At 39.4% G+C, this 13,377-nt stretch overlaps 1 long non-coding RNA gene across 1 annotated transcript; it reads right to left on the bottom strand.

Annotated features, from left to right (window-relative positions):
• Positions 1-8,802: 8,802 nt before the first annotated feature.
• Positions 8,803-13,377, bottom strand: LOC120523756. Its single transcript, XR_005632694.1, has 2 exons — positions 13,336-13,377; positions 8,803-9,053 (listed from the first exon to the last, which is right to left on the bottom strand). It is a non-coding gene; the product is annotated as an uncharacterized LOC120523756 (long non-coding RNA).

The raw sequence follows: 13,377 nt of genomic DNA on the forward strand, positions 1-13,377 counted from the left end.
AGTCCGAGTCGTGAATGTCTCCTTGACATCCTCCAGCTGATTGGCAAGTGTGCTCAGTTTAGACGTGGTTTCCTGAATGTGCGCTTCAATTTTACCTAGCATATCTTTAAAGACTGCCTAAAAGCAAATATATATGCGTTTCTCCAAGTCTTTATTATCCTGCTGCAGCGTTGCATTTGCCTTCTCGCTTTTCCTTATATCTTTCTTTATCTCTTGATTGAGCTCTGCTTGAGCTCAGCGATCATCATCTTCAGTTCAGACAGATCATTTCTGCTTTCGCGCACCGTAGGTAAGGCGGTGGGCTCTATTACAACTGGTGTTCCCGGCTCATGTGGAGTAGTTGAAAGTGCGGACTGCAAGGCCTTTTCCAGTTTCAGATGATCTTCTCCAATCAGCAAGCTATCGTGACCTGCATCACTCGCACTCGTACATTCGCTCCCCATTTCGCTCTAAGCCGGAGACGATGTAGCGGACCGTGGTCCCGAGGAATCTGGGCTTTCGCCCATCTGATCCAGGTCAGTGTCTGAAAGGCTGTACCTTGAGTTTGAACTTGAGACTTGTCGGTCTGAGCTTGGATATAGCTTTAGTTTTCATTTTTTTCTGAGCCCCTTTCTTGACAGCCGTGTTTATATATGCTTGCATATACTGTTGCAGTACCCTCAGGTTGGATAAATACAGGATATCTCAGGATAAGAAGAAGAAATTACAAAAAATATAACAATGCTGCTAATGGAGCTCTGCTTCAGACGTTTATTTCTCGCAACGGACGAGATCAATTACCTATTCGGTTTCTCTGCTCAGTACTCAAATGTGTCACTTGGTGCCACAGCCCACCTGTCAAGTTGCTTTGCCTGCCTAAAGTAAAGTCATCTCTGATGGAGGATCGCAGGAATCATCAGGTAGAGGGGTTCTTTCATCAGATTGGCTGGCCCAGCACTGACTCAGCTGTGGCATGGCCAATGGGGGAGGCAGCGCGATGGCCGAGGTGTTCAGGACTTTGTCTTCGTAGAGAGTCAAGGCTGGAGGGCTGTCAAAATGGCAGGGCCTGTTAAAGCCCATTACGGCACTTCTTGTATGATTTTGGGGTATATAAAAACAAATTGTTTCAGAGCTGAATTATGTGTGTGCTGTTGTACTTTTTTTGTGTCTTTTGTTGGCATTGTGTCCCTGACACTATTCTGAAGAGACAAGCAGGGAAGAATTTCATTGTCTTCACCCTCTTTAGTTATCTGTGGTAGTTCAGGTCTTTTGATTACAGTTCCTCTATTTTATTCTTTTTCTGCTCATCTTTTCATTTCCTGGTATGGCTTACCATCTTTCAGCTGATATAACATGTCCTGCCTTGGACTTCCTCTTGATTTTTTTTCCTCCAGTCTACCTTCCACCATTATTACATGACCCATCTGGTTTTGTTGCCTCTTCTCACAGTTTTCAACATGCATGTTGGACTGAATAGTGACATTCATTGTACTGTGTACATATTTCTTAAATGTACAATATAAATCAATTTATTATTATTATTATCATCATTTGGGCCTGCTGTCCGGGTGTTGTTTCTTCCTTGGACTCAATGTTTGCTGAGATAGAATCCAGCATCCCCATGACCATGCCCTGGACAAGCAGGTCAAGAAAATGGATGAATGGATTATTAATATTACAGTTATGCACCAATTTATGGCTGACCAAGTTGAGGAAATTCGTACTTAAGGTCGAGAACAATAGGAAGACAACAGGGTGTAAGTGCCAGAGAACAAAATCATTTCAGCTGGGATGGAGGATAATTTCTTACCTGAACAGAAGGCTAGCAAGGAAGGTCAGATGAGCACACTGGCTGCACAAGGAAACTGATTCTTGACTGGCCGGAGTCATATGTAAGAGGCACAAGCAGAATTCAGTGGCCAGCAGCAGCTCCATCCCCCATACAACAGGTGGCAGTGGTCCTCACAAGCTGTCCCAGTTTTGACACCTGCAGAGATACATGGGATTTAGAGTCCACAAATGCAGCCCTCTCAGAGACTCAGTGTGCCCCATTAGTGGGCACTGTCAGAGGAGGACCTCCCTGGTTTCCATATGAAGTGAAAGTGCTTCCACAAAGACATGCTGCGGCACTGAATGCATTTCCGGGTCCGACTTAAAAGGAGCCCACTACCTTACATCAGGTAGTCAGAGTCAAGAGGCAGTAGGTAACACTCCTGAGGGTGGAAGGAAGAAGAAATTGAATTGGATTGTACAGGGTGGGCCATTTATATGGATACACCTTAATAAAATGGGAATGGTTGGTGATATTAACTTCCTGTTTGTGGCACATTAGTATATGTGAGGGGGGGAAACTTTTCAAGATGGGTGGTGACCATTTGGAAGTCGGCCATTTTGGATCGAACTTTTGTTTTTTCAATAGGAAGAGGGTCATGTGACACATCAAACTTATTGGGAATTTCACAAGAAAAACAATGGTGTGCTTGGTTTTAACGTAACTTTATTCTTTCATGAGTTATTTACAAGTTTCTCTTTGTTTACAGCCATTGACATGTCGCAGAAGCTAACACGTGAGGAGCGGATAGAAATTGTGTTGATGTCTGGTGAACACAGTAACCGGGTCATTGCAGCAGATTTCAATGCAAGACACCCTACGAGATCACCCATCTCCCATGCTACAGTTAGCAAACTGCTTGCTAAGTTTCGTGAAAACTGGTTCAGTGTTGGATTTGCCAAAATGTGGACGCATGAAAACTGTCACTAATGAAGAAACATCAGTGGCTGTCCTAGCTTCATTCAGCAAGAGCCCACAGCGTAGCACTCGCCGCATGTCACTGGAGAGTGGCATTAGTCGAACATCCCTTCGGCGGATATTAGCTACTCACAAATGGCACCCTTACAAACTCCAGCTACTGCAGCATCTCAACGAGGATGACCCAGATCGGCGCACTGAATTTGCAGAATGGGCAAAACAAAAATTGGAACAGGACCCTCAGTTTACGCAGAAGATTTTGTTCAGTGATGAGGCAAACTTTTATGTGAATGGTTAAGTTAACAAACAAAACCACCGCTATTGGTCTGACACTAACCCACATTGGATAGATCCCTCCAAGACTGTTGGAACAAAAAATTGATGGTATGGTGTGGTATATGGGGTACAAAGATAGTGGGGCCATTCTTCATCAATGGAAACCTCAAGGCCACTGGATATGCGAAATTGCTACATAATGATGTGTTTCCCTCTTTATGCACTGAAGCTGGCACGTTCCCTGAGTTTTTCCAGCAAGATGGTGCACCACCACATTATGGGTGTCAGGTCCGAGCATTCCTAGATGAACAGTTTCCTGGAAAGTGGATTGGTCATCGCGGGCCATTTGAATGGCCCCCAAGGTCTCCCGATCTGACCCCCTTAAGACTTTTATCTTTGGGGTCATCTGAAGGCAATTGTCTATGCTGTGAAGATACGAGATGCGCATTTCTCCTGCGGTGTTGCTATCAGTGTGTAAAGAGTGGGAGACGAGGGTTGCATTGACAATCCAACACAATGGGCAGCACATTGAACACATTTTATTAATGGTCAGAAACTTGTAAATAACTCATGAAAGAATAAAGTTACGTTAAAACCAAGCACACCATTGTTTTTCTTGTGAAATTCCCAATAGGTTTGATGAGTCACATGATCCTCTTCCTACTGAAAAAACAAAAGTTGGATCCAAAATTGCCGACTTCAAAATGGCCACCATGGTCACCACCCATCTTGAAAAGTTTTCCCCCTCACATATACTAATGTCCCACAAACAGGAAGTTAATATCACCAACCATTCCCATTTTATTAAGGTGTATTCATATAAATGGCCCACCCTGTATATTGCTTACTGATCTTTCATTGTTAAAAAATGTCTAGGATAAATAAATGTTTTTTTAAATCCTGAATCGTGCAGGGCATTGCTTTCTCTGAGATTTGAGGCTTACCCCTAGGTGGAATAAAGGGCAGTAATGTTCTATAAAACCAAAACCAGCCACAGTAAAACATTTTTTGTTATTGTTACTTTGCAAGGTCTCATATATTTTCCAATTCTTGGACAGCCCTTTAACATTTTTTTTTTGGTCAGTGCTGCTCCAATTGGCTAATTCTTACATATTCAGCCTGCACCTCCTTCCTTACACCAGTGTTTTTCAGCCTTTATGGTCCCACACCCGAGTTTTTCCTTTTTAAATTCATTGATAACCCACCATCAACAACTGCACACACCAACCCCATTGTAAAATGAGTGCAAACTGGGGTCTCCCTTGGTGAAACAAGATTACTTAGAAACAACATATTGTGCCTCGCTGTTGATTGCTTAGACAACCCACCGTGTCCCACTCATCACCCAATGACACCAACTGAGGACAGTGGTTGAGAAACATTGGCTTAGGTGACCCATGGCAACCCATTTCCGGACCAATGATGACAACCCTGCCTGAAACACTGCCTTGCATGGATCCAGTATGTGGCTGCTGAAGCACGAAGAATGGTTTGAGCTGCTCCATTCCAGCACTTAAAGTATGTGTACTGGTGACCCACATAGCCGCAATGACCTGTGCACTTTGTGACCGATCTATGGCCAATATGAATTACAGCTAAATGACCGGGCACAAATGGAACTGTAATTCAGCACGACTGTTTTATTATATTTGCCTATCCTGTTCTTGCTTTCTGTCAATCTCCATCTTTCCCACAATTGTTTTAAGTACAAGTGTTTTAAGTGACTTTAGGCCACAGAAGCCCATACAGCACAAAAACTAAATACAATGACCTAACTGTAACAAAACAGACTGCCTCAGCAAGGGCAAAAGCAACTTGCAGCTGCATCTTTTCCAAGTTCTCAAAGTTGAGCAAGCTGCTGAGATGGCAAAGTAGGGATCAGCACTGAGTTACAGTAGAAAAGTCCACTGAAAAGAGTGGAAATTCTAAGAAAAACAAATCACAAAATATTTGAATATGAGCGTCAGTACGATTTGCACCTTAGGAACCAAGTTATCCAAACTATTCTACGGCAATTCAGTACTTTTTTAAATAAAAAAAAAAAAATTTTTTTTTAAGTAAAATAAGTAATTATGATAGCAATTGACAAGAAGAATTCATAATTAATGGCAGAATTACGGTATTTGCCATTATTCTCAAGATATTATCAAACATTCATTTGAAGGTTCCTCTACAGTGCCTCATTTTCTTGCACGATTTGACTCAAAACCTAATCAGCACATCATCATTTAATAATAGGCTCAAGTTTTGACTTTGGTATTTTTCTGGCCAGCCATTTTAGCTCTAGACCATCTTCAAGAAACTTTGACACACAGACACACATCCATCATTGAGATATTAATGTTTTCATTATCGGGGGACCATAAAATATCGAGATCTGTTGAAAACCAGAAATCTAAATTTTTGACGAATCTAAACCTTTCACTCTTCCCCCATAGATGTTACATTATGGTGGGGGAGGTCGCAAAAAAATAATGTATGAAAATCTTCATCACGTATAAAAAATAGGTTTCTTCTCCAGAACATTACAATCTTAGTTTTTCATTACAATTACAGGGTATACTTTGTTTTGAAACTTTTTATTTGCACGTGTCACCAACTGCATGGCAGTACAAAGACTAATTACAACTCTGTTCAGAATTATAAGTTAAAACATTCCATTGACATATGAACTTGTAAGAGACAAGAAATAAGTTAAGAATCTTCCAATCCATAGCTGTTTGTAAACTGTGCCCCAGACTGATGTTTACTATATCATGTCAACCTCTTTTGTAAGTTGAATTGGATAAAAGCATCTGCTAAGCAATTAAATGCAAATGTATTGAGGCCACAGGGGGTGTAGCAGAGCTCCAAAACCCAAGACACAACTGCACTGCCCCGGGTTCAAAAAAATCCTTCATTTTAACAAACAAGTCTTCCTTCACAATAAACAGTTAAGTTCTCAGATCTTTTCTTTCCTTTCTCCTCCATTCCTCCCTGGTGAGGTTTGTTCCTCCTCCACACCCAACTCGGACTCAGGAGGTTAGGTGGCTCCTTATATACTGGACCTAGTAGTGCTTGCAGAGCACTGGGCCTGTAAGGCGGAAGCACTTCCAAGGTCAGGCAGGCCTCAAACTATTGACACCTTCTCTTTAAAGCTCCCTCTGGCAGCTCCAAAGCTGACAAATTGGTGTGCACATGAGCAATCCAATAAATGGATGCTGACACCTAGCACCCTGGAGGAGACATTCTCTTCCTGTCCTCCTGTTTTGCTGTCCTGCCTAAGAAAGGGAGCATCACAAGTACTGGTCAGGATATCCATCCACTTAGCCTCCATTTATTATATGGCCCTTCAAGCCATACAAGGGTTCCTCCAATCCATCCTTTTCATCCATTGCATTATTTATATGCATTTTAGAAAGCTGTACAAAGCCAAACATTTTAACATAACTGTTGAAAATCTTGTATGAATTTAATGCAACATTAACTTAACTTACTAAGAATGGCTCTGAAAGAACTAAATTTAAAACAGGCTAATGTTAACACTGTAAAGGCCAAGGCCAGATTAGCTAATCAAACCCTTTATAGTCCCTCCAATATCAGGGTTCTAATGTGGCCACTCATTTTGTTTGACATTACCAGAAAATTTAATTTTATTAAGCAGGTAAAACCTTTAGTGCCCTAAAAGGACAAGTATGTTTCTGATTAATTGTCCTTATAGGGTTTAACAGTTCTCCGCATTTCTAAATGGATTTTATTTGGTAAACTGGTTTTCCTTCCACATCCTTAAAGACATGCTTACCTGCCGAATCCTTAATGGGAGTTGGTGTGTGTGCATGAGTAGCACCTTTGTTTCCTGCCTTGCATCAAGTAGTGCTGGGTTTGGCTCTGATCCCATGACCCCAAACCAGATGAAGAGGATTTGAGAACGTCATGTTCAGTGATCAAGGGGGTAGAATGGAAGGCAGTACTTCCTTCTTTCAACTTCATTGTTTGCTGTTAGGACACATTGTGGGCTTTAAAAAGTCAGTTTATGGCTCTGACTGCCTGAATACATTCAGCACAGCAAGTGCCATTGAGAAGCAGAGCCCAATGCAGATTTGCAGTGAAGGGGCTAGTTAGACAGGTTGTCAGGACTTGAGTGATTCCTGCCCAAACCAACACTAGCTGGCAAGAGTGGAAAGTGTGGTGTCTAGTCAATGGGATGAACGTATTGAAGGCCGCAATCGAGACATCTACTGTGAAAGAAGAAACTCCAGACATTCACAAATCAGAAGTACGCACTCAGTAATAGCTACAGATCAATGCTTATTTATAACTTTAAATTCAAATATTCTAGTTCCCATAAGTAACATTTTCTACAGTAATTTGAAACAAACTAAACCACATTTTAAGATAAACAAATGAATATCTATAAACTGACTCGGTTATCTGGCATTTGCCTCCCAGAATATGTTGGCAGGAACTTTCTATATTAGGAAATAAGAGTCGTTCCTCAGAGTTTGTTGCCTTTTTTTCCCTTAACTTTCCACAGTTTTGCCAACTACTTTTTGACACTGATTATAATGTTCAGGAATCATCTTCTAGGAACCCCCTCAATTTGGAAGGAGATGAGAGCGGAATGAGCTGGCAAGTTAATGATGTGGGAGGCACTCATTTATTCATTCTGCAACACATTAGTTGTATAATCAGTTAAAAGGCAAGCAAGAGAAAATAAAACTAGGAATAAATGTGTTGACTCTGTCCCCCTACCAGATAATCAGAAAAGCCATCTTATATCAAATCATGTCAATGTACACATATTAATACCTCATATTTAAGAAAATGAGATTTATGAAACATGATAAATACACAAGAGAGTGGTGTCACATGCTGAACTCTGACTTAAAAGGCTAATTACAGAATGTGCTACATTCAATCTCAAATCTGGAAAACACCATCAATTAGATTTCATTATATGACCAGACAGAACCAGCACAGCACTCGCTCAGTAATGGCCTGGTAGTGATATTACACTTGTTCAGCTTTCGTTTCTATTTGTTTGCCATATAGGTTTAATTTATTTTGAGATATTTGTCTTTTTCTACTTGATTTTCATTCTTTCGGAATTCTTAATTTTGCACTTGAAATAAAGTTTATGATGAGCCACATCTCAAATGAGCTGAAAACATCTCCTTCTTTTATTTACATAAAGGTCAGGTCTTGTTCTTCCACCGGGTTTCGTCCTTGAAACAGATTGTCATGTCTGCTGCTGCAGTGTACCGACTCACACTTCTGCTTACTTCCCTCAATGGCTTTTCCCCTCTAAAAGGAATCTTTGCCACTCATGATGTCTTCAAACTATGTGAGCTCCTTACATAGGAAGAACTAAACTATTATGAGCCTGTATCTCCAAGGATTATTGTGTGAAGACAAAAGACCAAGAGATGTAAACATGAACCAGAAACAGTAGTGTTAGGCTCAAGCCAAAAAACTGGCAAATCAATGGCAACATAGGCAACCAAACTAAAGGAAACAAAGCCTAAGGCAAAAAAAGTGTTTTAAGGACAGCAAAATCAGCCCAGCATTTGGCCTACTTAGAACAAATAAAAATAATACTGGGTGGTTAGTTTTTTTTCTTTCTATATCATCACCATATCTTAATGAAATGAGTCAAAGCATTTTTGAAATTTTCGTGTATTTTTCTATCGTATTTACCCATAAATATCGATATATCAATATTCTTCAGAAGATGCCTACTACTCTAGGTGTACAATTTTCACGTTTCAACTTTTAAACTAAAGAGAAAAATGTTTTTTGTTAATGAATGAATGAGTCAATAAACTTTGCCTTTTATTAGGTTTGACAAATATGGAATATTTTGGGGTGTAAACACGGCCTTCCTCATTTACTAGCAATGTTCAACAAAAATACAGCACTTGATGGCATAAGAAAACAATAAATAATGCAATCACCACATAATTGGGTGGTTTCTGATTCATTCAGCTTTGCTCCCTTGGTCAAACTGTCTCCATGATAAGTAGGGGTGGAGGGGCAGGGTCAGTTGCCCTCACTGGGCAGGTTCTTGAGACTGTGGAGGAAGAAAACAAGAAGATTGTTAGCAGTATTGCCCCCTCTCTGCCAGGGACGATATCACAAACCTGGAAAGAGCTTGGATGGTGACATACATGTGACAATATATATATATATACACACAAGCATATTGATTGTGTTTTATACAGCAATCTACTAATTCACCACAGTCTCAACTTCAGAGATGCCATGAGAAACAGCTTACACCAAACAGACCGACTTGTGTGAGAGGATGCCATAAAAGTATAATTCTGCAGAAAAGTTTCAAGGCTAGTTAGATGCATCTGACATTATACATTTGTTTTTCTTACTTTGCCAATTGTCTTCCATATTTCCAGGATGCCCATGCTATAGTTTTTTATACATGTGATGTGGGCCATGAGCAGGAATATTCTTGTGGGTAACATTATAGTAGTCATTTTTCTAATAATATTCATATAGCCTTATGCCATTTTCATTAATACTTTATATACAAATAAATTATTTGACTTTTAGTGTTGAGTTTCTTACTTTGGATTTGTCTTGAGCAAAACAATCTGTTTGCTTATATGTGTATTTATCTTTGTTGATTCCTTTTAGTTTTTTTTTTATCATTCAGAAATGCTAAAACATATCGGACAGAGACATCTGACTTTGTAAAGTCAGGTGAGCAAGTGCTCCAATTTTAGCATCTATTTATTTATTTTTTGTGACTAACACCAGACGCCGACTTCCTGCTAACTGGGAGTCCTCAGCGACACGTCAAGTGCTTCCAGCATATTACTTTTATTTTGTGTGCCAGCTGAGTCCTGACACTCACATATGCCTTTGTGTCTTGATAAAGAAGCCTGCTGCTGCTCCTGTGGGCCATAAGAAGAAACAAATTGAAAAAGCAAGCAGTCAAGTGAAGGTTTTTGCACGAAAAGAATCCCATGGAAGCAGCAGAGCTCGGATTGTTACAAGAGGGCCAGTGCCGAGCCAGAGTAAAAAGAAAAAGCAGCGATAGAGTGCTCTGAATTTCACAGCATCCAATTTGTACAAGTTGTGTTTTTCCATGTCAAGTGTGATGTCTCCAGCGTAAGTCCTCAGATATCTGCTGGTTTTCAGTGCAGCCTTGTTCTCAGAAGCTGTGTGATGCCTTTTGATTACATAATTAAGCCATTGTGTTTCTCTCCTTATTTAGTGAACTTGAAATATACCATTTAAACAATATGGAAATTGGACAGATGCAAGTGAGGATAGTCAAGAAAAGTGAAATGCATTATTAAAAATCTAGAGCCACTTTCAGTGAAGCTGGAGAGAAATTCATACACGGCAGGAGAGTAGAATTAATTGGAAGTTGCAAAGTCTTTGTGACATTATTGCATGCAATTAGGAGACTGAAACGCCTCATGCTGGAGCCAAGATATTGTTAAGTGGCCACAGCTGACAATGGCACCATATTATCTGGGCATAAAGGAATAGTTAGAGCTCATTTACATGTGCATAAATTGCTTCTGTTCCAACCACTAAACAAGAAAACTGCAGGGTGGGAATTCAGATGGAAATCTGACCCTGCCATCACAACCCTGCCAGGTGGAGACATTGCATAGCTTATATTCAGCCCTGCAAAACACGAGCTATAAAAACATTATGAATTTATTATTTTATTTATTTTTGAAAATACAAAAAACAAATATTAAATTCTAAACAACTGTTATGCAGATAGAATTAGCACAAGACTAAACCATGAACCCAGACACCTTTGTATTCATTATTGCTGTCTTGTATTCCCCATCTGTTTAATTAACAACACAACACGATTTGTTTAGGTAGTATATCTTGGATGTTAAGTGCAGTTATACTGTATTGTTGAATGTCTGGACTGGCTTTGGCAACAGTGGTCTTCAGTGGATAACTTCTGAATGAGGCACCTCATGACGATTAGGGAAATGGAGTGATTAAGCCTTGCTAGGGAGTCTGTCACTTTGAAGTGAAACAAAGCTGGCATAAAAGAAGCACAACACATTGGTGCACTAGGCGTTTAAATTTTAGAATGTGGGTTTACAGCATGCAAAGCAATGGGACTTTAATTTCTTTGTGCTCTTAGTACCTCAGTAACAGGTCATATCAATAACCAAGAATTGCCACCTAACAAATCCACTTTTTAGCATGCAGAACCTTTCTGATCACAGTCGTCATGTTTCAGCCAGCAATTTCCCCCTGGAAGTTGTTCACAGTTGTGTTTTTGGTTTATGTTTAATTTTGTATCATTTTATTGTACAGTATATATGTTTCTTTTGTTAATAATGTACAGTTTTCTATATATCTTTTAGGAAAAGGGCGTGTCCTTTTTATAGCGCTTGTGTTTTGTGGGTGGTCCCCAAGGGGCACAGCCACCTGCCAATTACCACCAGGAATGGCCCTCCACACTATTTAAGGGAGGCCCTTCCATAATTTCTGGTGCTTCATTACAAATGTGCTAGGGAGTGGAGTGTTTCTTGTGTTTTATATACCTTACTTTTGCAATAATTTTGGCATTCTTTGGGTTTTTTCAACCTTGTGCTCTGTATTTTCAACTATGTTATTTTGGTTTCTGTATGGGGAAGCTGTATTTATTCATTTCTTGCACCTCTGCTCTGTTTTATGACCATGATTTTTGGATGATGTTTTGGGACTTTGTTCATTGTGGATTGCTTTGACTTTCATGCAATTCCGTGTGCTCTTCAGAGCTTTGTGTGTTGCAGAGCCTTTTGGAAACTACACATTTTATTTTATTAAAATTTTGCAAGGCCCGTTATGTTTCTATTGGGGTTTTTGATGGTGCTTTCCCTTCTGTAGTGGACAACTTTGTAAAGTGTTTTGGTACCTGTGCTTCAGAATTCCCCAGTTTCACGACAACAGTATTTATAATATTAGCATATATAATATTAGCATATATTATAATACAGTGGTACCTTGAGATATGAGTGCCCCAACATACAAGTTTTTTGAGATACGAGCCGTCACTAGGTCGATTTTTTTGTCTTGAGTTACGATGCAAAATTCGAAATACAAGCCATCAAAGAGCTTGTCCCTGCACATTCCGAGGAACTGACGACAGAGGAGTTGATGGAAATACAGATGCAGCAACATATGGAGGTTCTGCAGGATATCGGTATCGCGGAGGAGGTTATCTCTTAAAGTGAGATAAGAAAGTTTTTGCAATGTGGGAAAAAGTTTCGAACTGTAAAGAAAAGAAACACCCTGAAAAAGATACAACTGATCGTACAGCGGTGCTATTTAATGACACTTGCCTAACACTTGACTTTATTGAAAAGAAACTGATCATGCAGCAGCTCTATTTAATGACACTTGCCTAACACATGACTTTATTGAAAAGAAACTGATTGTGTAGCGGCGCTATTTAATGACACTTGCATAACTCGTTTCAGAAACATTCTAAAGGGGAGGACTAAACAAAGCTCCTTGGACAGGTTTCTATTGAAACACCCTGCGAATGAAAGTGACGAAAGCATGGCAAAAAAGAAAAAAACAGTGAAGAAGAAAATGAAGTTAAGCAAAAGTGAAGTGAAAGAAAAAACATTACAATACGCTAATTTGCTTCGCCAACATCTGTTTATTTCTTTAGATTCTCTTTTATGTATTAGGTTTTATTTTGTTTGTAAACAATATTTTTACATTATAAATGCATTTTTCTTATGTTGAAAACATTTAACAAAAAATTGGAGTGGTTTTTTGGGGGCTGGCACAAATTAATCTCATTTCAATTAATTTCAATGGGAAAAACTGATTTGAGATACAAGCATTTTGACTTACGAGCTCGGTCACGGAACGAATTAAACTCGTATTTCAAGGTATCACTGTATTATAATAATAGGCTGGTGTTAACAAAAAAGGTGTCATGATGATCTGGAATATGTGTTTTATTTATATTCATTGTTGTTTTTTTTTTTAACAGTCCCTAGGCCTCTAAAAATTATGGAGTTAACATTTTGTTTGGTCTGGCCTGTTTTTTTTTTCTTTTTAGGACATTTTTGAACATGTCAATTTTGAAATGCATATTCTTACAATGCTGTTTTTTTAAGTATCAGTGACGTCACTGTTTGCTGTTTTAAATACAGCATTACCAAATTGCTTCTAGGCAAGACATCTGAAAGTGTGCAATGTGTGACATAATTACTATGATGGTAGAAGGACAGTGTCATACACTTTTTACTGTTAAGAGTTTGTGAATAATTCAAAACTTAAAACTCTGGCGTCATCGTTGTTAACACTAGAATTACCAAAGCCTATGAAAAAAACTTGTAAACCCAGCCCACCTTAAATTCGTTCGCACCTCTCCGTCAGCGTCTTTTGTTTTG

This window comes from Polypterus senegalus, chromosome 2 (assembly GCF_016835505.1).
Source record: "Polypterus senegalus isolate Bchr_013 chromosome 2, ASM1683550v1, whole genome shotgun sequence".
NCBI lineage: Eukaryota > Metazoa > Chordata > Cladistia > Polypteriformes > Polypteridae > Polypterus > Polypterus senegalus.